The 25,406-nt window shown below is 44.7% G+C and overlaps 3 long non-coding RNA genes across 3 annotated transcripts; all 3 read right to left on the bottom strand.

The window, feature by feature from the left end:
- Positions 1-3,507: 3,507 nt before the first annotated feature.
- Positions 3,508-4,038, bottom strand: LOC117184701 (uncharacterized). Its single transcript, XR_004470126.1, has 2 exons — positions 3,717-4,038; positions 3,508-3,651 (listed from the first exon to the last, which is right to left on the bottom strand). It is a non-coding gene; the product is annotated as an uncharacterized lncRNA (long non-coding RNA).
- A 6,438-nt stretch (positions 4,039-10,476) lies between these two features.
- On the bottom strand, positions 10,477-11,190 carry LOC117184706 (uncharacterized). The gene is made up of 2 exons (XR_004470130.1): positions 10,762-11,190; positions 10,477-10,696 (listed from the first exon to the last, which is right to left on the bottom strand). It is a non-coding gene; the product is annotated as an uncharacterized lncRNA (long non-coding RNA).
- Positions 11,191-23,552: 12,362 nt separating this feature from the next.
- Positions 23,553-24,652, bottom strand: LOC117184950 (uncharacterized). The gene is made up of 2 exons (XR_004470425.1): positions 24,069-24,652; positions 23,553-24,003 (listed from the first exon to the last, which is right to left on the bottom strand). It is a non-coding gene; the product is annotated as an uncharacterized lncRNA (long non-coding RNA).
- Positions 24,653-25,406: the final 754 nt, after the last annotated feature.

Below are 25,406 nucleotides of genomic sequence, written 5' to 3'. Positions count from 1 at the left end.
GGATGTTATTGAATGGGAATAACTCAGATGAGAAAACAGATTTAACTGCAATCAGAACCCCACCTGCAAAAGATGGGCGGTCCATTCGATAAATAGTGTAACTATCAATGAAAATTTCATGAACATTGACAGGAGTTAAGCCAGGTTTCGGTAAACGCGATGGCATTGAAATCAAAGGACGCACTATTAGTATGAATTTTACGCAATTTTCCCAACAAACTGCGAACATTCTGATAGTGCAAGGAAAAATGGAACTCTTTGAGTGAGTACTCTTTGAGATGCAGAGATTTCTCTACCGCTGAGATCACTTCATGAAGAGCCGTTTCCGTGGATTTTCCTTTCCGGTAGGCATGCTGTGCGCCTGACAGCAACTGAGGGTGTATAGTTGTCCTCAGTTGCAGCCCGACGAGTCTCTCAAAGGTTTTGAGGAGGAAGGACGATAGGCTGATTGGTCTAAAGTCTTTTGCAGTTGAGTGCGAGGCTTTTCCTACTTTGGGAATGAAGACTATCTTTGCCTTAAGCCATGCTCTCGGGATTGTACCCACAGCAAGTATCTTCCTGAAGATACCTTGTAGCCAGTTGATGGCCGTATCCCCGGCCTTCTGAAGTTGAACCGGGATTACCTGGTCTGGGCCTGGCGATTTGAACGGGTTGAAGCTGTTTATTGCCCAGCTTATGTTACCTTTTGTGGGGATGTGATCCATCGAGGTTACCGGTCCCTCTCCTGGGAGATGTACCGTCTCGATGGTTGTGCACCCTGGGAAATGCGTGCCTAGTAGAATGTGCAGGGACTCCTCACTGGAGTTGGTCCACGTGCCGTCATTCCTTTTAAGATACCCTACCGAGGGGTTAGTTTTTGAGAGAATCTTGCGAAGCCTTGCGGCCTCTGACGTTCCCTAATTTCCGAGCAAAATTTTTGCCAAGAGGCCCTATTTGCTTTACTTGTTTCCTTTTTATATAGTGACAGACTGATTTTGTAGTCTGCCCAGTGGCTCTCCTCGTTCGCGCTTTTGGCCCTGTTGAAGAGGGTCCTGCAGCTTTTACGAAGGATGTCTATTTGTTTTGACCACCAGGGGGGTTTCTTTTTCCCCCTAGGTTTGCTAGAGGGGCATGCTGCCGCGAAGGCTTTTTTGCATGCTTCTGTGAACCTGTTCACTAGGCGATCTAGGTCGTATTTTGTTTCCGGGCATGATGGTGCTTTGGAGGGGAGTAAGTCCTCCAGGGCTGAGCTATATTTTTCCCAGTTGGCTTTCCTGGGATTAATATAGTCCTTAGGTTTCGGAAATTCGAGGGATAGTGTGGTCTCGATGTATCTGTGGTCAGAGAGAGATTGGTCATCAAGGACTTGCCAACTCTTGACTATGTCAAACAGGTTGGGAGACACTAAGGTGAGGTCAATAACCTCCTGTCGATTTTTAATTATAAAAGTGGGGTCGTTGCCCCGATTACAAATAAATAGATTTGAGTTAAGGATGAAGCTGAAAAGTGACTCACCCCTTACATTTGCATTCGAGCTCCCCCATTGAGTGTGGTGAGCGTTGGCATCGCAACCTATTAATAGGTCTATGTCCGACCTCTCGCTGTCGCTGGCTAGTTTGCGAACAAGGTCGTTGGGAGGATCGTTTTCCTCATGGGCCATGTAGGACGATATCAGCCTTAGATGTGTCCCTTTCAGCTCTAGGCTTGCCGCCGTGTTGTCGCTATCGCTATAATTATGGAGAAGAAAGATATTAAGGTGCTTTCTGGCGAGAATGCAGGTGCGGGTTTTACCTTAATGTTGAGCTACTATTATCTTGTACTCCTTCGACCCTAGTCCACAAACCTTGTCTCCCACTATCCAAGGTTCCTGGATCAGGGCTACCTCTGCTCCGCTCTCTTCGAGGCGGAGTATAAGAGCAGCGGATGCTGCTTTACAGTGGTGGACATTGTTCTAAAGGAGCCTCAAGGGCATCCTTTGTGTTCTCCACCACTGTAATATCGGCATCTGGATCGTCCTCGACTTCCTCGTGGCAACACATCGCCTCGAAGTCGCATCTCAGCGTGCCATCGGTGGAGTAGCACTCTGGGTCTGTCTCTGTATGATCGTCGGGTGCTTCGATCTCCGAGGCAGCGTCCTGCTCGACTGGCTTGTCGACAGGACGTGCCCCGGCCGCTGCATCCGACTTGTAGACCTTTACGGTCACAGAGCTGAACGCAAAATTGAGCTCGCCTCTGGCAGCCTCAATCGGGGCCAGCGACTCTTCCACTGGTTCTTAGGTATTCGGGAGTCCGTGCTGCCTTTGTCCAGGACGCCAATCAGCGTCCTTTCTCTGTCAATCTGCGCGAACGATGTGTTAGGCAGTACTCTGGAGCGCTTCGGTGTTGGCCCAGGAGTCTCTTGCGAGCGCTGCCTTTTTGGCTGAGGGGCTTCCTTCTTCGGTGCTTCCTTGCCAAAGTTCGGCAGCACCTTCGAGGTCCACTCAACCTTCTTTATCCATTTGTCCGTCGGGCTGGACATCTGGCTTGCGTTCTGCCGACGGAGTATATTGCCAGCACTCCTTCTATCGGCATATGTAAAAGGTTTGGCTTGGACACTAGTAGATGGGCACTCACCCGCCACTTTACCAGCAGGCAGAGCAGCCGCAGGATTGCATAGCCACTCTGCCAAGGTATCGGTTTTGGGAGCCAATTCACCACCCACCCCGAAACCGGGATGGTGTATGGACATTTTGTTGCTATTTTTTTGACTATTCCTGATATTCATTAGTCATTTATTTTTCGTTTTGATTCTTTCTCATATACTCCGTTTTCTAGAAGATAGTAATTCTTTTGCGTTAGGTTAGTGAGAATGTTATTGTCTTCATCTGGATATGGGACAATTTTAAGTATAGGAATATTTCTGATCTCTCATGGGATGTTAGAAATTATTAGTATTTCGTTGGTGTCTGATTTCAACCAGGTTGATGTTTTGATATTTAATAATTTCTCTGAATCAATGTGTTTCAGGTAATCCTGCCTTAATAATTTTGGATTAAAAATCCCTAATCTTCTTAGCTGCATGCCTAATTCAATATCCTCTATGTACTCAGTAAAATGTTGAAGGTTAAATATTAGTATTTATAATTGCTTCCTTCCTTCCTATCATTATCCTTGTTTAATTTATTAACAACTTCTATGCCAGAATTTACTGCTTGAATTTTTAAGTTTAATTCGTTAGCTTGAACACTGTGGCTAGCCAGATTGTCTACTTTCCCTTCTAGTTCGACTTTATCATATTGATCTAACGCTCCAAATAGATATTTATAAATTGTGCCTACTGCATTTATAAGGCCTCTTTTGTTTTTGGCTATTTTTATGCCGTTGTTTTCACGTTGCAATTTCTCGACTAAATATTGAACTTGGATTACGTTATTAAATTATTAAATTGGGTTGCCTGGTCTAGTAAACTCTGATATGTTTCATCTGTTCTTGTTATATTAATTGTTAAATAATAATATTCATAATTAATGGGTATGTTAATGGTATCTGTTTTGAATATGAGATATCCATTCCTTGAGTTGATGGGATCTATCTCTATATTCTGTCCGGTAGACTGTAGGACGGTGAACATTAGTAAGATTATAATCTTAATCATGTTGTAGCTCCAGATTCCCAGTACTCTCTTCGGGTACTCTGCAATTATCATGTTTACTTTTATTAGACTTTTTCTTTCTTTTGAATTTGGTTTTATAGTCTACCTGCCGAATTTCCCCTATTCTTTTGATCGGATTGGTTGTTATTTTTTAACTAGGAGTGCATTTTTGTAGCATGTGTCTACTTCAAAGTCGATTCTATCGTTATTCAAATGATTGATCTTCCTAACCTTATTCAGTTGGGTGTTATAATCTGATAGTCCGGCGTACAGGAAGATATCAGCTGGGGATCTTTTTGTAGTATTATGAACCGATTTATGATTATAAGTGTATAGAATTAACTCGAATTTTGTGAGCTTGTTCTCTATGTTATCCTCGCTTGAAATAATTCTTAATTTGTCATTGATCGTTTTATGATCGTTCTTCATCAGAAACTCCGTTTTTACTGGTAGTGATTTCAATTTTCACATTTTCACATCAAGTGATTGGGACTGATTATTTTTAGGAATGCCCTTTGGAACAGTGGGAAGTCTATTTCACTATGGAAATATAATGCACTATTTTTGGTACAAACATATTCCTTTATTATATCTTTTGCTAATGACTTTGTCATTTCAGTATATGTGATTTTTATCAGTATCTTGTGGAAATACCTTATCCTCATTACCTCTAATCAGTTCTATTTGCCTATTATAGTAATTGATTGGTCGCTCTATAAGTGGAATATAATTTGTATTATCTTCTTGCGCGCTATGGACCGTTGCACAATCACTATTAATGGTTTCCCCAAGTAGGTTTTCGTTAATCTTTACTCTTGATAGCGCATCGGCTACATTTATTTATTTTTTAAATTAACAAATTATCTGTTAATAATGGTACTTAGTTACTAAAGGCGGAAAAAGAGAAGTTAAAAGTTAGCTAAATTTAAGTGATTATAAATATTTCATGCAATTAGTTTAAGAGACAGTTCAGGGGATAGGGTTTGGCAGAGGGAGTTATAATTATGGCATAAAACCCTAAAAGGTTCATGATCAGCATAATTAGACCTACATATGGGTAGACGGATAGGCCTAAAAGTACGGGTAGGTCTAAATGGAACGGCCAAGTCAATCTGACCCAAGAGAGCTTTGGAGTCAGCAGTCCCGAGAAGGAGCTTGTGCACGAACATTACGCCATTGCATATTCTGCGATGGTGCAACGACGGCAGGTCAATAAGATTTAGCCTAGACCGGTAGGGTGGCAAGATTCTACCCGAGTCCCAGTTAAAGTTCCGAAGGGCAAAAATTAAAAATTGCTTTTGCACGGATTCAATAACAGCCTGCTGCTTGTTATACTGCGGGCTCCACACACAAGAACAATACTCCAATTAATACGTACTAACGAGATATACAGTTGTTTCGTAACGTACGGGTCGTCAAACTCCTTGGACCAACGCTTTATGAACGCTAAAACACCCTTAGCTTTATTTACAGTGGCAGCTATATGGCTGTTAAAACACATCTTATGATCAAAAAGGACTCCGAGGTCATTTGAACTCGAAATTCGCTCAAGGACATGATTTCCTAGAACATATGAGACAAAATGTGGAGCACGACGGTAAAATGTCATAAGTTTGCATTTGGAAAGGTTCAGAAAAAGAAGATAAGTTGAACACCACAATAGTAGTTCAATTAGATCAAGTTAAAGGCGTGTGTGCAAATACCAATCAGAGTAAGAAGGACAGATTTTAACATCATCAGCATACATTAGCGTAGTAGAGTATGTTATAACTTAAGGAAGGTCATTCCCAAATAAAATAAACAAAAGCGGGCCCAGATGAATTCCCTGTGGCACACCTGAAGTAACATTAACAGTATTTGACAACACGTTAGAAAACAAAACACGTTGAGTACGGTTAGTGAGATAGGACAAAATCCAATCTAGAAGATTCGTTGGGAACCCTAATAAAGAGAGCTTGTGAATAAGCAGAGCATGGTTCACAGAATCGAATGCCTTGCTGAAGTCCGTAAAAATTACATCCAATTTGAAAATACGGTGGATTAGGTTAGAAAACTCAAGAAGGTTAGTCGATGTTGAACGATGTCTGAAAAAACCGTGTTGCGACGGAGACATCAAGCTGCAACAAAGATGTTGCAGTTGCCGGGTGACCAGGAACTCAAGAAGCTTCGGGATGGCGGAAAGCTTTGCGATACCACGATAGTTTTCAATGTTTGATCTTGAACCTTTTTTGTGAAGCGGAATGATGTAGGACTCTCTCCAAATTACTGGGAGACAAGACTGTTCCAAGCAGAGGTTGAAGAGAAAGGTCAAGGGTTTTAAAATGCAACTTGGTACCTTATCTGGACCCGCAGAAAACGATATGTCCATAGATGACAAACCTTCCAGAACAACGCTTTCCTCAAAAAAGGGCAGAAAAATGCTGTTAGCTTGAGGTAGCTGGTACGGATACGGAGTGGATGCGTTGTAAATTTGAGGCGAGTACGTTGTTTGGAAAAAGGTAGCGAATAAATTTGCAATACCATCAGCAGAAGCTTCTGTTTTGTTCTGGTAATGAAGGGACGGAGGAAAAGCGTTTGACTTGCGCTTAGAGTTAACGAACGAATATAATTTTTTAGGATCACTAGAAACGTTACTACTACATTGTGAAAGGTAATGATTATAACACTGACTATTAACGGCAAGGAACAGAGAGCGAGCGGAGGAGTATAGAGCTAAGGCCGACTTCTGGTACTTTTTATAGAGCCGGGATTTATTATTTTTTAAGTATGACAAATACTTGGAGAACCAGGGAGGCTTGGACGATACGGGTACAGTGATATCTGGAACAAAAGTATTAAGGGCGGAGTAAATAGAGCTATAAAACGAGCTAACAGTTGCATCTATGTTCGGTAATGAATAAAGAAACGACAAATCAACACGCGAGAGATGTAGATCTAAATCGATAAAGTTTGTTTTGCGAAAACACTTTATGTGAGCCATGGAACTGTCAGCACCTCCAGATTGTGTACACTCCAGGGATATCGACAAAGTTGGATGGTAAGGATCTTCAGGGAGTGATATTGGGCTTGCTCTAGATACCATAGCAAGAGAAGCATCGTTAACAAAAACGAGGTCAAGAAGTCTGTCCCTAATGTTTTTAACGGCATTAATTTGGACAAGGGAAATATCCGTTAGCCCATTGATAAAGTCATTATGGCAATTGGGAAACAACAGGTTAGCGTCATCATAAGGCTGCCAAGAAAGAAATGGGAGGTTAAAGTCCCCAATGACAATAATTCGATCATTGCACCCTAATGCAGATACGATAGTATTAATTGCTGAGAGGTGGTGTAAGTAAAGCTCAGCATCAGACCTGGGAGGAATGTAAGAGCAGGTTAAATAGAAAAATGTGGAGCCAACACGAACTTTGAATGCAACAAATTCAATTCCATGGATGTTATTAAATGGGAATAACTCAGATGAGAAAACAGATTTAACTGCAATCAGAACCCCACCTGCAAAAGATGGGCGGTCCATTCGATAAATAGTGTAACTATGAATGAAAATTTCATGAACATTGACAGGAGTTAAGCCAGGTTTCGGTAAACGCGATGGCATTGAAATCAAAGGACACATTATTAGTATGAATTTGACGCAATTTTCCCAACAAACTGCGAACGTTCTGATAGTGCAAGGAAAAATGGAACTCTTTGAGTGAGTACTCTTTGAGATGCAGAGATTTCTCTACCGCTGAGATCACTTCATGAAGAGCCGTTTCCGTGGATTTTCCTTTCCGGTAGGCATGCTGTGCGCCTGACAGCAACTGAGGGTGTATAGTTGTCCTCAGTTGCAGCCCGACGAGTCTCTCAAAGGTTTTGAGGAAGAAGGACGATAGGCTGATTGGTCTAAAGTCTTTTGCAGTTGAGTGCGAGGCTTTTCCTGCTTTGGGAATGAAGACTATCCTTGCCTTTAGCCATGCTCTCGGGATTGTACCCACAGCCAGTATCTTCCTGAAGATACCTTGTAGCCAGTTGATGGCCGTATCCCCGGCCTTCTGAAGTTGGGCCGGGATTACCTGGTCTGGCCTGGTGATTTGAAAGGGTTGAAGCTGTTTATTGCCCAGCTGATGTTACGTTTTGTGAGGTTGAGATCTATCGAATTTACCAATCCCTCTCCTGGGAGGTGTACCGTCTCGATGGTTGTGCACCCTGGGAAATGCGTGCCTAGTAGAATGTGCAGGGACTCCTCACTGGAGTTGGTCCACGTGCCGTCATTCCTTTTAAGATACCCTACCGAGGGGTTAGTTTTTGAGAGAATCTTGCGAAGCCTTGCGGCCTCTGACGTTTCCTCAATTTCCAAGCAAAATTTTTGCCAAGAGGCCCTTTTTGCTTTCCTTGTTTCCTTTTTATATAGTGACAGACTGATTTTGTAGTCTGCCCAGTGGCTCTCCTCGTTCGCGCTTTTGGCCCTGTTGAAGAGGGTCCTGCAGCTTTTACGAAGGATGTCTATTTGTTTTGACCACCAGGGGGGTTTCTTTTTTTTCCCCCTAGGTTTGCTAGAGGGGCATGCTGCCGCGAAGGCTTTTTTGCATGCTTCTGTGAACCTGTTCACTAGGCGATCTAGGTCGTATTTTGTTTCCGGGCATGATGGTGCTTTGGAGGGGAGTAAGTCCTCCAGGGCTGAGCTATATTTTTCCCAGTTGGCTTTCCTGGGATTAATATAGTCCTTAGGTTTCGGAAATTCGAGGGATAGTGTGGTCTCGATGTATCTGTGGTCAGAGAAAGATTGGTCATCAAGGACTTGCCAACTCTTGACTATGTCAAACAGGTTGGGAGACACTAAGGTGAGGTCAATAACCTCCTGTCGATTTTTAATTATAAAAGTGGGGTCGTTGCCCCGATTACAAATAAATAGATTTGAGTTAAGGATGAAGCTGAAAAGTGACTCACCCCTTACATTTGCATTCGAGCTCCCCCATTGAGTGTGGTGAGCGTTGGCATCGCAACTTATTAATAGGTCTATGTCCGACCTCTCGCTGTCGCTGGCTAGTTTGCGAACAAGGTCGTTGGGAGGATCGTTTTCCTCATGGGCCATGTAGGACGATATCAGCCTTAGATGTGTCCCTTTCAGCTCTAGGCTTGCCGCCGTGTTGTCGCTATCGCTATAATTATGGAGAAGAAAGATATTAAGGTGCTTTCTGGCGAGAATGCAGGTGCGGGTTTTACCTTAATGTTGAGCTACTATTATCTTGTACTCCTTCGACCCTAGTCCACAAACCTTGTCTCCCACTATCCAAGGTTCCTGGATCAGGGCTACCTCTGCTCCGCTCTCTTCGAGGCGGAGTATAAGAGCAGCGGATGCTGCTTTACAGTGGTGGACATTGTTCTAAAGGAGCCTCAAGGGCATCCTTTGTGTTCTCCACCACTGTAATATCGGCATCTGGATCGTCCTCGACTTCCTCGTGGCAACACATCGCCTCGAAGTCGCATCTCAGCGTGCCATCGGTGGAGTAGCACTCTGGGTCTGTCTCTGTATGATCGTCGGGTGCTTCGATCTCCGAGGCAGCGTCCTGCTCGACTGGCTTGTCGACAGGACGTGCCCCGGCCGCTGCATCCGACTTGTAGACCTTTACGGTCACAGAGCTGAACGCAAAATTGAGCTCGCCTCTGGCAGCCTCAATCGGGGCCAGCGACTCTTCCACTGGTTCTTAGGTATTCGGGAGTCCGTGCTGCCTTTGTCCAGGACGCCAATCAGCGTCCTTTCTCTGTCAATCTGCGCGAACGATGTGTTAGGCAGTACTCTGGAGCGCTTCGGTGTTGGCCCAGGAGTCTCTTGCGAGCGCTGCCTTTTTGGCTGAGGGGCTTCCTTCTTCGGTGCTTCCTTGCCAAAGTTCGGCAGCACCTTCGAGGTCCACTCAACCTTCTTTATCCATTTGTCCGTCGGGCTGGACATCTGGCTTGCGTTCTGCCGACGGAGTATATTGCCAGCACTCCTTCTATCGGCATATGTAAAAGGTTTGGCTTGGACACTAGTAGATGGGCACTCACCCGCCACTTTACCAGCAGGCAGAGCAGCCGCAGGATTGCATAGCCACTCTGCCAAGGTATCGGTTTTGGGAGCCAATTCACCACCCACCCCGAAACCGGGATGGTGTATGGACATTTTTTTGCTATTTTTTTTACTATTCCTGATATTCATTAGTCATTTATTTTTCGTTTTGATTCTTTCTCATATACTCCGTTTTCTAGAAGATAGTAATTCTTTTGCGTTAGGTTAGTGAGAATGTTATTGTCTTCATCTGGATATGGGACAATTTTAAGTATAGGAATATTTCTGATCTCTCATGGGATGTTAGAAATTACTAGTATTTCGTTGGTGTCTGATTTCAACCAGGTTGATGTTTTGATATTTAATAATTTCTCTGAATCAATGTGTTTCAGGTAATCCTGCCTTAATAATTTTGGATTAAAAATCCTTAATCTTCTTAGCTGCATGCCTAATTCAATATCCTCTATGTACTCAGTAAAATGTTGAAGGTTAAATATTAGTATTTCTAATTGCTTCCTTCCTTCCTATCATTATCCTTGTTTAATTTATTAACAATTTCTATGCCAGAATTTACTGCTTGAATTTTTAAGTTTAATTCGTTAGCTTGAACACTGTGGCTAGCCAGATTGTCTACTTTCCCTTTTAGTTCGACTTTATCATATTGATCTAACGCTCCAAATAGATATTTATAAATTGTGCCTACTGCATTTATAAGGCCTCTTTTGTTTTTGGCTATTTTTATGCCGTTGTTTTCACGTTGCAATTTCTCGACTAAATATTGAACTTGGATTACGTTATTAAATTATTAAATTGGGTTGCCTGGTCTAGTAAACTCTGATATGTTTCATCTGTTCTTGTTATATTAATTGTTAAATAATGATATTCATAATTAATGGGTATGTTAATGGTATCTGTTTTGAATATGAGATATCCATTCCTTGAGTTGATGGGATCTATCTCTATATTCTGTCCGGTAGACTGTAGGACGGTGAACATTAGTAAGATTATAATCTTAATCATGTTGTAGCTCCAGATTCCCAGTACTCTCTTCGGGTACTCTGCAATTATCATATTTACTTTTATTAGACTTTTTCTTTCTTTTGAATTTGGTTTTATAGTCTACCTGCCGAATTTCCCCTATTCTTTTGATCGGATTGGTTGTTATTTTTTAACTAGGGGTGCATTTTTGTAGCGTGTGTCTACTTCAAAGTCGATTCTATCGTTATTCAAATGATTGATCTTCCTAACCTTATTCAGTTGGGTGTTATAATCTGATAGTCCGGCGTACAGGAAGATATCAGCTGGGGATCTTTTTGTAGTATTATGAACCGATTTATGATTATAAGTGTATAGAATTAACTCGAATTTTGTGAGCTTGTTCTCTATGTTATTCTCGCTTGAAATAATTCTTAATTTGTCATTGATCGTTTTATGATCGTTCTTCATCAGAAACTCCGTTTTTACTGGTAGTGATTTCGATTTTCACATTTTCACATCAAGTGATTGGGACTGATTATTTTTAGGAATGCCCTTTGGAACAGTGGGAAGTCTATTTCACTATGGAAATATAATGCACTATTTTTGGTACACACATATTCCTTTATTATATCTTTTGCTAATGACTTTGTCATTTCAGTATATGTGATTTTTATCAGTATCTTGTGGAAATACCTTATCCTCATTACCTCTAATCAGTTCTATTTGCCTATTATAGTAATTGATTGGTCGCTCTGTTAGTGGAATATAATTTGTATTATCTTCTTGCGTGCTATGGACAGTTGCACAATCACTATTAATGGTTTCCCCAAGTAGGTTTTCTTTAATCTTTACTCTTGATAGCGCATCGGCTACATTTATTTATTTTTTAAATTAACAAATTATCTGTTAATAATGGTACTTAGTTACTAAAGGCGGAAAAAGAGAAGTTAAAAGTTAGCTAAATTTAAGTGATTATAAATATTTCATGCAATTAGTTTAAGAGACAGTTCAGGGGATAGGGTTTGGCAGAGGGAGTTATAATTATGGCATAAAACCCTAAAAGGTTCATGATAAGCATAATTAGACCTACATATGGGTAGACGGATAGGCCTGAAAGTACGGGTAGGTCTAAATGGAACGGCCAAGTCAATCTGACCCAAAAGAGCTTTGGAGTCAGCAGTCCCGAGAAGGAGCTTGTGCACGAACATTACGCCATTGCATATTCTGCGATGGTGCAACGACGGCAGGTCAATAAGATTTAGCCTAGACCGGTAGGGTGGCAAGATTCTACCCGAGTCCCAGTTAAAGTTCCGAAGGGCAAATACTAAAAATTGCTTTTGCACGGATTCAATAACAGCCTGCTGCTCTTTATACTGCGGGCTCCACACACAAGAACAATACTCCAATTAATACGTACTAACGAGATATACAGTTGTTTCGTAACGTACGGGTCGTCAAACTCCTTGGACCAACGCTTTATGAACGCTAAATCACCCTTAGCTTTATTTACAGTGGCAGCTATATGGCTGTTAAAACACATCTTATGATCAAAAAGGACTCCGAGGTCATTTGAACTCGAAATTCGCTCAAGGACATGATTTCCTAGAACATATGAGACAAAATGTGGAGCACGACGGTAAAATGTCATAAGTTTGCATTTGGAAAGGTTCAGAAAAAGAAGATAAGTTGAACACCACAATAGTAGTTCAATTAGATCAGAGTAAGAAGGACAGATTTTAACATCATCAGCATACATTAGCGTAGTAGAGTATGTTATAACTTAAGGAAGGTCATTCCCAAATAAAATAAACAAAAGCGGGCCCAGATGAATTCCCTGTGGCACACCTGAAGTAACATTAACAGTATTTGACAACACGTTAGAAAACAAAACACGTTGAGTACGGTTAGTGAGATAGGACAAAATCCAATCTAGAAGATTCGTTGGGAACCCTAATAAAGAGAGCTTGTGAATAAGCAGAGCATGGTTCACAGAATCGAATGCCTTGCTGAAGTCCGTAAAAATTACATCCAATTTGAAAATACGGTGGATTAGGTTAGAAAACTCAAGAAGGTTAGTCGATGTTGAACGATGTCTGAAAAAACCGTGTTGCGACGGAGACATCAAGCTGCAACAAAGATGTTGCAGTTGCCGGGTGACCAGGAACTCAAGAAGCTTCGGGATGGCGGAAAGCTTTGCGATACCACGATAGTTTTCAATGTTTGATCTTGAACCTTTTTTGTGAAGCGGAATGATGTAGGACTCTCTCCAAATTACTGGGAGACAAGACTGTTCCAAGCAGAGGTTGAAGAGAAAGGTCAAGGGTTTTAAAATGCAACTTGGTACCTTATCTGGACCCGCAGAAAACGATATGTCCATAGATGACAAACCTTCCAGAACAACGCTTTCCTCGAAAAAGGGCAGAAAAATGCTGTTAGCTTGAGGTAGCTGGTACGGATACGGAGTGGATGCGTTGTAAATTTGAGGCGAGTACGTTGTTTGGAAAAAGGTAGCGAATAAATTTGCAATACCATCAGCAGAAGCTTCTGTTTTGTTCTGGTAATGAAGGGACGGAGGAAAAGCGTTTGACTTGCGCTTAGAGTTAACGAACGAATATAATTTTTTAGGATCACTAGAAACGTTACTACTACATTGTGAAAGGTAATGATTATAACACTGACAATTAACGGCAAGGAACAGAGAGCGAGCGGAGGAGTATAGAGCTAAGGCCGACTTCTGGTACTTTTTATAGGGCCGGGATTTATTATTTTTTAAGTATGACAAATACTTGGAGAACCAGGGAGGCTTGGACGATACGGGTACAGTGATATCTGGAACAAAAGTATTAAGGGCGGAGTAAATAGAGCTATAAAACGAGCTAACAGTTGCATCTATGTTCGGTAATGAATAAAGAAACGACAAATCAACACGCGAGAGATGTAGATCTAAATCGATAAAGTTTGTTTTGCGAAAACACTTTATGTGAGCCATGGAACTGTCAGCACCTCCAGATTGTGTACAGTCCAGGGATATCGACAAAGTTGGATGGTAAGGATCTTCAGGGAGTGATATTGGGCTTGCTCTAGATACCATAGCAAGAGAAGCATCGTTAACAAAAACGAGGTCAAGAAGTCTGTCCCTAATGTTTTTAACGGCATTAATTTGGACAAGGGAAATATCCGTTAGCCCATTGATAAAGTCATTATGGCAATTGGGAAACAACAGGTTAGCGTCATCATAAGGCTGCCAAGAAAGAAATGGGAGGTTAAAGTCCCCAATGACAATAATTCGATCATTGCACCCTAATGCAGATACGATAGTATTAATTGCTGAGAGGTGGTGTAAGTAAAGCTCAGCATCAGACCTGGGAGGAATGTAAGAGCAGGTTAAATAGAAAAATGCGGAGCCAACACGAACTTTGAATGCAACAAATTCAATTCCATGGATGTTATTAAATGGGAATAACTCAGATGAGAAAACAGATTTAACTGCAATCAGAACCCCACCTGCAAAAGATGGGCGGTCCATTCGATAAATAGTGTAACTATCAATGAAAATTTCATGAACATTGACAGGAGTTAAGCCAGGTTTCGGTAAACGCGATGGCATCGAAATCAAAGGACACATTATTAGTATGAATTTGACGCAATTTTCCCAACAAACTGCGAACATTCTGATAGTGCAAGGAAAAATGGAACTCTTTGAGTGAGTACTCTTTGAGATGCAGAGATTTCTCTACCGCTGAGATCACTTCATGAAGAGCCGTTTCCGTGGATTTTCCTTTCCGGTAGGCATGCTGTGCGCCTGACAGCAACTGAGGGTGTATAGTTGTCCTCAGTTGCAGCCCGACGAGTCTCTCAAAGGTTTTGAGGAAGAAGGACGATAGGTTGATTGGTCTAAAGTCTTTTGCAGTTGAGTGCGAGGCTTTTCCTGCTTTGGGAATGAAGACTATCCTTGCCTTTAGCCATGCTCTCGGGATTGTACCCACAGCCAGTATCTTCCTGAAGATACCTTGTAGCCAGTTGATGGCCGTATCCCCGGCCTTCTGAAGTTGGGCCGGGATTACCTGGTCTGGCCTGGTGATTTGAAAGGGTTGAAGCTGTTTATTGCCCAGCTGATGTTATGTTTTGTGAGGATGAGATCTATCGAATTTACCAGTCCCTCTCCTGGGAGATGTACCGTCTCGATGGTTGTGCACCCTGGGAAATGCGTGCCTAGTAGAATGTGCAGGGACTCCTCACTGGAGTTGGTCCACGTGCCGTCATTCCTTTTAAGATACCCTACCGAGGGGTTAGTTTTTGAGAGAATCTTGCGAAGCCTTGCGGCCTCTGACGTTTCCTCAATTTCCGAGCAAAATTTTTGCCAAGAGGCCCTTTTTGCTTTCCTTGTTTCCTTTTTATATAGTGACAGACTGATTTTGTAGTCTGCCCAGTGGCTCTCCTCGTTCGCGCTTTTGGCCCTGTTGAAGAGGGTCCTGCAGCTTTTACGTAGGATGTCTATTTGTTTTGACCACCAGGGGGGTTTCTTTTTCCCCCTAGGTTTGCTAGAGGGGCATGCTGCCGCGAAGTCTTTGTTGCATGCTTCGTGAAGCAGTTCACTAGGCGATCTTGGTCGTCTTTTGTGTCCGGGCATGATGGTGCTTTGGAGGGGAGTAAGTCCTCCAGGGCTGAGCTATATTTTTCCCAGTTGGCTTTCCTGGGATTAATATAGTCCTTAGGTTTCGGAAATTCGAGGGATAGTGTGGTCTCGATGTATCTGTGGTCAGAGAGAGATTGGTCATCAAGGACTTGCCAACTCTTGACTATGTCAAACAGGTTGGGAGACACTAAGGTGAGGTCAATAACCTCCTGTCGATTTTTAATTATAAAAGTGGGGTCGTTGCCCCGATTACAAATAAATAGATTTGAGTTAAGGATGAAGCTGAAAAGTGACTCACCCCTTACATTTGCATTCGAGCTCCCCCATTGAGTGTGGTGAGCGTTGGCATCGCAACCTATTAATAGGTCTATGTCCGACCTCTCGCTGTCGCTGGCTAGTTTGCGAACAAGGTCGTTGGGAGGATCGTTTTCCTCATGGGCCATGTAGGACGATATCAGCCTTAGAGGTGTCCCTTTCAGCTCTAGGCTTGCCGCCGTGTTGTCGCTATCGCTATAATTATGGAGAAGAAAGATATTAAGGTGCTTTCTGGCGAGAATGCAGGTGCGGGTTTTACCTTCATGTTGAGCTACAATTATCTTGTACTCCTTTGACCCTAGTCCACAAACCTTGTCTCCCACTATCCGAGGTTCCTGGATCAGGGCTACCTCTGCTCCGCTCTCTTCGAGGCGGAGTATAAGAGCAGCGGATGCTGCTTTACAGTGGTGGACATTGTTCTAAAGGAGCCTCAAGGGCATCCTTTGTGTTCTCCACCACTGTAATATCGGCCTGCTCGACTGGCTTGTCGACAGGACGTGCCCCGGCCGCTGCATCCGACTTGTAGACCTTTACGGTCACAGAGCTAACCCAAAATTGAGCTCGCCTTTGGCAGCCTCAATCGGGGCCAGCGACTCTTTGTTGAGGACGACCACCGCCTGGTTTGTGGGGGCCTGTGTCGTCTCAACTTTTACCTCCTTCCAGTCCGCTGTTGGGAGGTGGGGGTTGCATCATTGCAGCATTTTTGGGATGCGTTCCGGCTCCTTAATGGGGCGGGCACCCACTTCCACTGGTTCTTAGGGATTCGGGAGTCCGCGCTGCCTTTGTCCAGGACGCCAATCAGCGTCCTTTCTCTGTCAATCTGCGCGAACGATGTGTTAGGCAGTACTCTGGAGCGCTTCGGTGTTGGCCCAGGAGTCTCTTGCGAGCGCTGCCTTTTTGGCTGAGGGGCTTCCTTCTTCGGTGCTTCCTTGCCAAAGTTCGGCAGCACCTTCGAGGCCCACTCAACCTTCTTTATCCATTTGTCCGTCGGGCTGGACATCTGGCCTGCGTTCTGCCGACGGAGTATGTTGCCAGCACTCCTTCTATCGGCATATGTAAAAGGTTTGGCTTGGACACTAGTAGATGGGCACTCATCATCCGCCACTTTACCAGCAGGCAGAGCAGCCGCAGGATTGCATAGCCACTCTGCCAAGGTATCGGTTTTGGGAACCAATTCACCACCCACCCCGAAACCGGGATGGGACCCCTTTGGGCTCTCCCTAGCATCTTCCGCCGCGCAGGTTTTCACTGCTGGTTTGCGGGTTGGGCCAGGCCTTTGGGCCGCTGCCTTCCTCTGGTTGGGATTGCTCCTTGTTGGCATTTGGGGAGTGCCAGACTCATTTTGTTTGTTTTTCATATCTTCCATTCTTTTCCCACGAGCTGCAGAGAAGGGGTACGGTCCGTCCGGGCAGAGATCCACGTTGCCCGGATAAGGCATACTTAGAACAGGGGGCTGCCAAGTCTCTGAGCTGGGCTAGTTTTATATACCGGTCCCCCAGCCAGGCTGACTCTCGGCACGGGTCGAATAACACTCTTAGTCCGGCCCGGTGTGAGCTGAATGTGGGGGTTGGGATGTGGGTAGGTAGTGGGATAGGGTAGTGTGTGAGCTACTTATACGAGGCGGCACCACAAGCGCATCGTCAGTGTTGCTACTTCGCGAACATCCGCTGGCTGTCCGGGGCTGCTTATTTTCGGTACTCTCCCTACGGATGTCCGATTATTCGCAGCTGACCTACCTATATGACCTGTATATAGGTAGGTCGTTCGCTATCCGCAACCTGCGACCCGTCCGGTGGCCTCAGCTAGGCCCCCTTTGAGCCACCTCAGGAGCTCATCAGACCAGAGTATTGAGCTTACGTGTGTTCAGGCCAGCAGTAAACAATTTCCGCGCACTGTGCCAACTCCTTGCGCCCCGGTCCCAACTCGCTCTCGTGCGCTCGGAGGGGTGCTCGGATCCACAATCAACGATCCACTCGCCGCTCACGGCAGAAAAAGCATCATAAGGCATAGAGTTAGTTAGTTACGTTTTCACCCCCGCTTCAACCAGTCGACATACCGCGCGAATACCCAATAACTACACGAACAATATATATATATGTACACACAACGAAACCCATCGGCCTTTCCTTTCTGTGACGACTGCTAGGAGTTTAAACTGGAACATACACCTCGCCGTTGGATAATTGAACCTCGATCCGCCCCACTACAAACAACATGTAATACATTATTTAATCGCGTATTTTCTATTACGATTTCTTTGGTTCGCAAATAAGACAATGGTTTAATTCTTGTTACGTTATTGTTGATGTATATGCTTTGTGCAAATTCTGGTATTGAGTTAGATATTAAGAATTCATTTAATCGAACACTGCAATTATTTATTTTTATTAATGCGTTGCCTTCTACTTTTATTTCTTGGTTTAGGTTAGGTAAGGTTAGGTTAACCCGGACGGCCCTCAGCGGGGCCACGCATAGGCCAATCTGGGCCTTAGTTATCCGGATGGGGGGGGGTGTATGAACCGTCGCGGGAGTGTTTAGATGGTTTTAAAGTCCCCGAGAATCGAGGTGTTTTTAGCATAGGCCAGCAGTTCCTGTGGCGTCCTTTTGGAGGCATCTTCCAGTGATGCAAGCACTGGGGCGCCCAGGTATCTCCTCCTTGCCCTTGAGAGAGCCGGACAGTAGCAGATGAGATGTTCCAGGGTTTCGATAGCCCCAGGTTCATCACATTTCCTACAACTGTCTCTGTCTTTGTTGGTGATGCCTAGCTTAGCTGCATGTGCAGCAGCCAGAAAGTGACCTGTAAGTATTCCCACTAGAAATCTACAGTCCTTTCGTGGTAGGTGCAGTAGGAAGTTGCTAAGTTTCTCGTTGCGTTCCTTGCACATTATCTTCGAGGTTCTGCAGGTGGTGGTACAGTTCCACCTGCTATCAGTCTGTGTTCTAGCCTGCTTCTCTAGATCGCATTGCAGCGTTCTAAGGGAGACAGGCACGTTCTCCTATTCTCCAGTCCGACGCCGTCCTTAGCTAGTACGTCCACCGCTTCGTTTCCTTCGATGCCCTGGTGGCTGGGAACCCAATAGATCCGCACTGTCTTTGTCGTGCTTAGGATGTCTAGTGCCTAACTGATCGCCAAGACACTTCTGGAACTGACCGCGGACGACTGCATGGATCTTATCGCCGCTTGGCTGTCGACGAATAGGATGACCCCATCGTGTGGTCGTTCTGTGAGGAGAGCGACCTCCGCTGCTTTCCCGATGGCAAAAACTTCTGCCTGGAATATGCTGCATTGATCCGGTAGCTTATACGACAGCCTTATCTCAGGGTCTGTACAGTATATTCCCGCTCCTACTCCTCCGTCCATCTTGGAGCCGTCTGTGTATATATTGAGGTGCTCAGTTTGGTTCCTTCCAATTTTCCAGTCTTCAGGTTCCAAAAATGTGGTTGTTTTGACGTCAAGGCAAGTTTGGGGGGTCATGTAATCAGTTGATCTGGTCACGTCCCTGCCAATTGAACTGTGCCCGTATCCTTGTGGCTATAGATTTCCTGATGCTATAAGGCGTTGTGCTGCCTTTCCCGCAATCAGGCGAGCGTGAATGTCCAGGGGGTCGATTCCGAGTACAGCTTCGAGTGCTTTTGTTGGGGTTGACCTCAGCGCCCCTGTAATACAGAGCAGAGCCTGTCGCTGAGTCTTTTCCATAAGCTTATGGTATGTCTTCTTTTCAATAGCCTGCCACCACACTAAGGCTCCATACAGCAGAGTTGGTCGCACCACCGAGATGTAGATCCAGTTCATTAGAGCAGGTGACAGGCCCCATGTGCTGCTGAGCATCTTCTTGGATGCATAAAGCGCAATGGTAGCCTTCTTCACCCTTTCCACTACATTGGGCCTCCATACCAGCTTGCTGTCCAGTACTGTGCCTAGGTATTTCACCTGTGATTTTGGAGTCAGCCTAGTTTGGTCAATTTTCGGGGGTGTCCATATCGGTACCTTGTACCTCTTGGTAAAGAGGATGAGGTCCGTCTTGTCCGCGTTGATACTGAGTCCTACCTCTTCCGCCCACTCACGTATCTCCCTGAGTGTACGTTCCATATAGAGCTGAGGGTCGATGGACATACACCCGTAATAAGAATGCTTATGTCATCTGCATATGCTGTTATCTTTGGGGCTTTCCTTTCAAATCTCTTGATGAGGTCGTCGACCACCAAATTCCACAGTAGTGGCGATAGGACTCTACCTTGAGGTGTGCCTCTGTGTGCCCCCTTTACCATGGAAGCGGTGCCCCACTCCGATTGCACCCGTCTACAACTTAGGAGGTTTTTGATCCAGACGTTGATTGCAGGGTGTATGTTATTCGCTTCTAGGCGACTTGTTATTGCGGTTGTTGCCACGTTGTTGAATGCTCCTGAGATGTCCACAAATGCTCCCAAAGCATACTTTTTGTTGTGAAGGGCGCTCTCGATGGTGGCTACTAGCGAGTGTAGTGCCGTCGCCACTGATTTCCCCTTGGTGCAGGCGTGTTGGTTTGTTGACATCAGTCCCCCTACCTCATTCCTGATGTGTAAATCCAACAGCTTTTCTAGTGTTTTTAGAAAAAAAGGAGGATTACAGACCGATAAGCCTGTCTGTAATCCTTGGGACTCACGTGGCTGCACTTTCCTGCCTTAGGGAGGAAGAAAACTCTTAAGGTTCTCCATTGGATGGGGATATAGCCCGTACTTAGGCATGCTGAGTATATTGCGAAGAGCCATGGGGTAATAACCTCTTTGGTCAACTGCATCATGGCTGGGAATATCCCGTCCAGTCCTGGTGCTTTTATGCCCGCGAAGGAGTCTATGGCCCAGTGGATTCTCTTAGTGGTTAACAGACCTATTGGGGGGTGCTGTTCCTTAGTTGCTAGGTCCTGATGCTCCTTGGCGCCAGTGACCTCGGTGCATCCAGGGAAGTGCGCCTCCATTAGTGCTGTTAGGGCTTCTTTACTGTCCTCTGTCCACTGTCCGTTGTCTAGTTTTAGTTGGCTCTGTACTGTGGGCTGCTTTGAAAGCAGATTCCGGAGGCTAGCGGTTTCGGGCACTTTCTCAATGTTGGAGCAGAAGTTTCTCCACGAGTTCCTTTGTACCTTACGTAAAACCTTCTTGTAGCTCCTAAGTAGGATTTTATATTCGTTATTGACAATCTCTTCGTTCGCTTGTTTGGCGATCTTGAAGAATTCCTTGAGGTTGTTCCTTTGGAGAGAGAGATCTCGGTTCCACCAGAGTGGCTTGGACCTCCTCTTCGTCCTCGAGGGTTTGCACGATGCATGGTAGGAGTTCAGTAACTCGTTGGATAGGGTCTTTAGGGACTTCTCTATATCTATGAGCCCGGATTCGCGAGCTTCGAAGTAATTGTTTTTCTAAACTTTACTCAGTTTGTGTTCCGGGGGTTTCTATAGACTGTTATCTTCGAAGAGTGTTTGCATTCGCCCTTGAACTGAATGTACTTATGGTCTGAGAAGGATGGTCTTTCGAGGACTCTCCAGTTAGATACCAAGGTACTCTTTCCCGTGACAAGAGTTAGGTCTAGCTCGTTTGAAGAGGTGGGACCCACGAAGGTGTGTTCCTCCCCCACGTTTGCTACGTCTAAGTTAGTGGATAAGATAAAGTCTAGGAGTGACTCACCTCTATCATTGATGTCGGGGCTTCCCCACACATTGTGATGGGCGTTGGCATCTGCGCCAATAAGCAGGTCGAGATTTTTGGAGCCGGCTTCCGTCACCAGACTCCTAAGTTCTTCCAGTGGAGCGGGCCTGTCGTGTGCCATATAGCAGGAAGCTGCCATAAGGCGCTTTTCCTCGCTCTCCACCATCACTACCGTCAGGTCGTCCGTGCTGTAATGAGACATAAGATGAGCATGGATTCCCTTCCGTACGAGTACGGCGGTTCTGTTCCTGCTTACCGATGTTGAGTAGAGAAAGTTGTAATTTGAGGACTTTAGCCCGGCCACGGAGTTGCCTGACGCAATCCACGGCTCCTGGACTAAAGCTATGTCGGCGGGCCCTTGCTCCATGGAAATGAGGAGCTCCGCCGACGCTACCTTGCTTTTATGAAGATTGAGTTGCAGCACCCTTAGTGTCATGGGTGGCTAACTCAACCTCGCACGACGGGTTGACTATGATTGTCAGGTCACCGTCACCGTCTTCCTCCTCCTCCGAGTCGTCCAGCGCAAGACCCTGGGCGGCCTCCACTATGGTCTCCAGACCTAGGTCCTTCTCGACCTCGCCTGCCTGGAGGGTGTGCGCATCTTTATCCTCGGGGTGGCGCTTTTTCAGCCGTAGGTATACGCTACCTACGCCCCACGCCATCTTCCCGAACTTGGGATACAAGATGTCCTCCGCCTCCTTGCTGATCTGGAGGATCACGTGCTGGCCCCCCTCGTTGGGTAATGGGCTACGGGCATGCAGAACCTTCCAGTCAGCCGTTGGCACGTCCGGATTTTGCCTCTGCAGCAGCTTCAGTGCTCGCTCCCCCTGGACAGCAATGGGGAAGAGCACCTTCGCCTTTGGTATGGACGGGATCAGCTCCCTGTCTATCACCTCCAGCTTGGCCCCCTCCCACAGAGCTTTCAGTAGGGGCACCTTCTGCACCAGCCACTGCCGCGTTGGGTCGTCGTTGCACTTGAGGATTTTGACCCCGTTCAGCCATCCCGCTCCATCGAACGTGGGCATGGGAGCGCTAGGGTCCTCCTCCATTCGCGAGAACAGTGCCTCGACGAGCTGCGCGTGGACTAACTTCCACTGCGCCGCCGTCATCTTCCCGTTCTCATCGCTGCGATCGATCAAGGCCACAATGAGATGTCTCTTGGACACCTCGCTCATGGCCTTCTGCCTCGGCTTCATCGTCTTCGGCTGGGTGGTGGCCACCTTGGGCCCGCGTTGCCGCTTGCTCGCCGGAGTGTCTTTGGCAGCACTCTCGATCGAGCGTTGCCTCTTGGAGGCCAACATCTCCTCCACCTTGTTGGCGAATTCACCGTTTGTTGCCTTCATCTGCGGCAACTGCGCTCCTGTACCCGTTGCTCAGCCCAGGCTAGCTTGGACTTCTCCTCTTGGGAGATATCCGCCTTGCCCTGGAGCCGGCTCAGTAACTTGAGGGCCGCCTTATACTGAGCTTTTGCCTTCATCCCTTCCCTGGAACGCTTCGGCCCTTCCCTACGCAGGGAGCTGGTACCTGGTTCCGGCGAGCGGAGAAGGCTTTCCTCTTCGGTCTTGCTAAGGGATAGCACGCTCTCCAGGTCCGAGTCTGCATCGACAACGGCACCCGCGCGGCTCACCCTGCAACGCGTCGTTTTTGTGGCAGTAGTATTACAACTGACATGACCTGCTCCCGCCATGCCCGAGGTGTGAGCTCTGGCGACACGCAGAGAGGATTGCTCCTCCCCGTGCCCGCCGGTGGTAGCAGTCACGCAACGTTCCACCGACGTTTGGGTTGACATCCTAACCAGTGTTTGCTCCTTATCTACCTCCATATTTGGCCCGAAGGTCCATACCGGTTAATGTTTTTCGGGGGACCACCCCCTAGCGTTTTATGCCTGGCCGCCAGGCACCTCTAGCCATGGCCTTGGTTCAGTTCCCCCGACTTTAGATCGGGAAGACGATGGACCTTAGCCTTAGCTAGACACTGCATTACCCCGTGCAGGGCAAGCGACAGTGCATTATCCTCGCCCGGGATAATGCAGTGTCAATTGCCCAGCCGGCACCCTCGTGGAGGGTTCAGCTAGAGGGTTTTTGCCAGCCTTGGTTTGGGCAATCTTGGTATAATATGATTTGTGGTAATTTCCAAGTTAACAATATATTGGGTTCTATGAAACTTATTTGAAAGTTTTGGTGTGCTGCATGCCTAATTAAATATCCTCTATGTACTCAGTAAAATGTTGAAGGTTAAATATTAGTATTTCTAATTGCTTATTTCTATCATTATTCTTGTTTAATTTATTGACAACTTCTATGCCAGAATTTACTGCTTGAAATTTTAAGTTTAATTCGTTAGCTTGAACACTGTGGCTAGCCAGATTGTCTATTTTCCCTTCTAGTTCGACTTTATCATCTTGATCTAACGTTCCAAATAGATATTTATAAATTGTGCCTACTGCATTTATGCCGTTGAATTCACGTTGCAATTTCTCGACTAAATATTGAACTTGGATTACGTTATTAAATTGGGTTGCCTGGTCTAGTAAACTCTGATATGTTTCATCCGTTCTTGTTATATTAATTGTTAAATAATGATATTCATAATTAATGGGTATGTTAATGGTATCTGTTTTGAATATGAGATATCCATTCCTTGAGTTGATGGGATCTATCTCTATTTTCTGTCCGGTAGACTGTAGGACGGTGAACATTAGTAAGATTATAATCTTAATCATTTTTTAGCTCCAGATTCCCAGTACTCTCTTCGGGTACTCTGCAATTATCATATTTACTTTTATTAGACTTTTTCTTTCTTTTGAATTTGGTTTTATAGTCTACCTGCCGAATTTCCCCTATTCTTTTGATCGGATTGGTTGTTATTTTTTAACTAGGGGTGCATTTTTGTAGCGTGTGTCTACTTCAAAGTCGATTCTATCCTTATTCAAATGATTGATCTTCCTAACCTTATTCAGTTGGGTGTTTGAATCTGGTAGTCCGGCGTACAGGAAGATATCAGCTGGGTATCTTTTTGTAGTATTATGAACCGATTTATGATTATAAGTGTATATAATTAACTCGAATTTTGTGAGCTTGTTCTCTATGTTATCCTCGCTTGAAATAATTCTTAATTTTTCATTGATCGTTTTATGTAGCCGTTCTTCATCAGAAACTCCGTTTTTACCGGTAGTGATTTCGATTTTCACATTTTCCGCATTCAACCATGCTTGCAGTGCTGCGCACATAAAGGCTGAATCTTTGTCGGCTTTAATTCCCGGTGGTTTGCCCATTTCGTTAAAGACTTTTATGATGGCTCTCTTTGTTTCTAACCAATCACGACTCTTAACTTCTACAAGGCTTGCCAATTTAGAATATACATCGATGCATGATAGGAATTGTTAATTGCCTACCAAATAGAAACCCATGACATACTTTTCTCTGATATTTTGTTTTTCAGGGGTGATTTCGAAGGTTAGTTTGGTGTTACGATGCTCTGTTCTAGCAACGTTGCACGTAGGACATTCATTGATGATATTTTGGATTAACTTTTGATAATCGGGGTAGTAGAATTTCCCTTTAAACCAATTAGTGGTCTTTTCGATACCTGGGTGAAGTAGCTCTTTATGATTCTTCAATATTTGTTCCTTGAATTCGGAGTAGGTCGGAATATCTATGAGTTCGGTACTGGATTTAATCAGTTTAGTCAAGTGATTGGGACTGATTATTTTTAGGAATGCCCTTTGGAACAGTGGGAAGTGTATTTCACTATGGAAATATAATGCACTCTTTTTGGTACACACATATTCCTTTATTATATCTTTTGCTAATGACTTTGTCATTTCAGTATATGTGATTTTTATCAGTATCTTGTGGAAATACCTTATCCTCATTACCTTTAATCAGTTCTATTTGCCTATTATAGTAATTGATTGGTCGCTCTGTAAGTGGAATATAATTTGTATTATCTTCTTGAGCGCTATGGACCGTTGCACAATCACTATTAATGGTTTCCCCAAGTAGGTTTTCGTTAATCTTTACTCTTGATAGCGCATCGGCTACATTTATTTATTTTTTAAATTAACAAATTACCTGTTAATAATGGTACTTAGTTACTAAAGGCGGAAAAAGAGAAGTTAAAAGTTAGCTAAATTTAAGTGATTATAAATATTTCATGCAATT

Source organism: Drosophila pseudoobscura, chromosome X (genome assembly GCF_009870125.1).
Source record: "Drosophila pseudoobscura strain MV-25-SWS-2005 chromosome X, UCI_Dpse_MV25, whole genome shotgun sequence".
NCBI classification, from domain to species: domain Eukaryota; kingdom Metazoa; phylum Arthropoda; class Insecta; order Diptera; family Drosophilidae; genus Drosophila; species Drosophila pseudoobscura.
The sequence above is the reverse complement of the archived record's forward strand: the minus strand, read 5'-3'. Positions and strand labels throughout refer to the sequence as shown.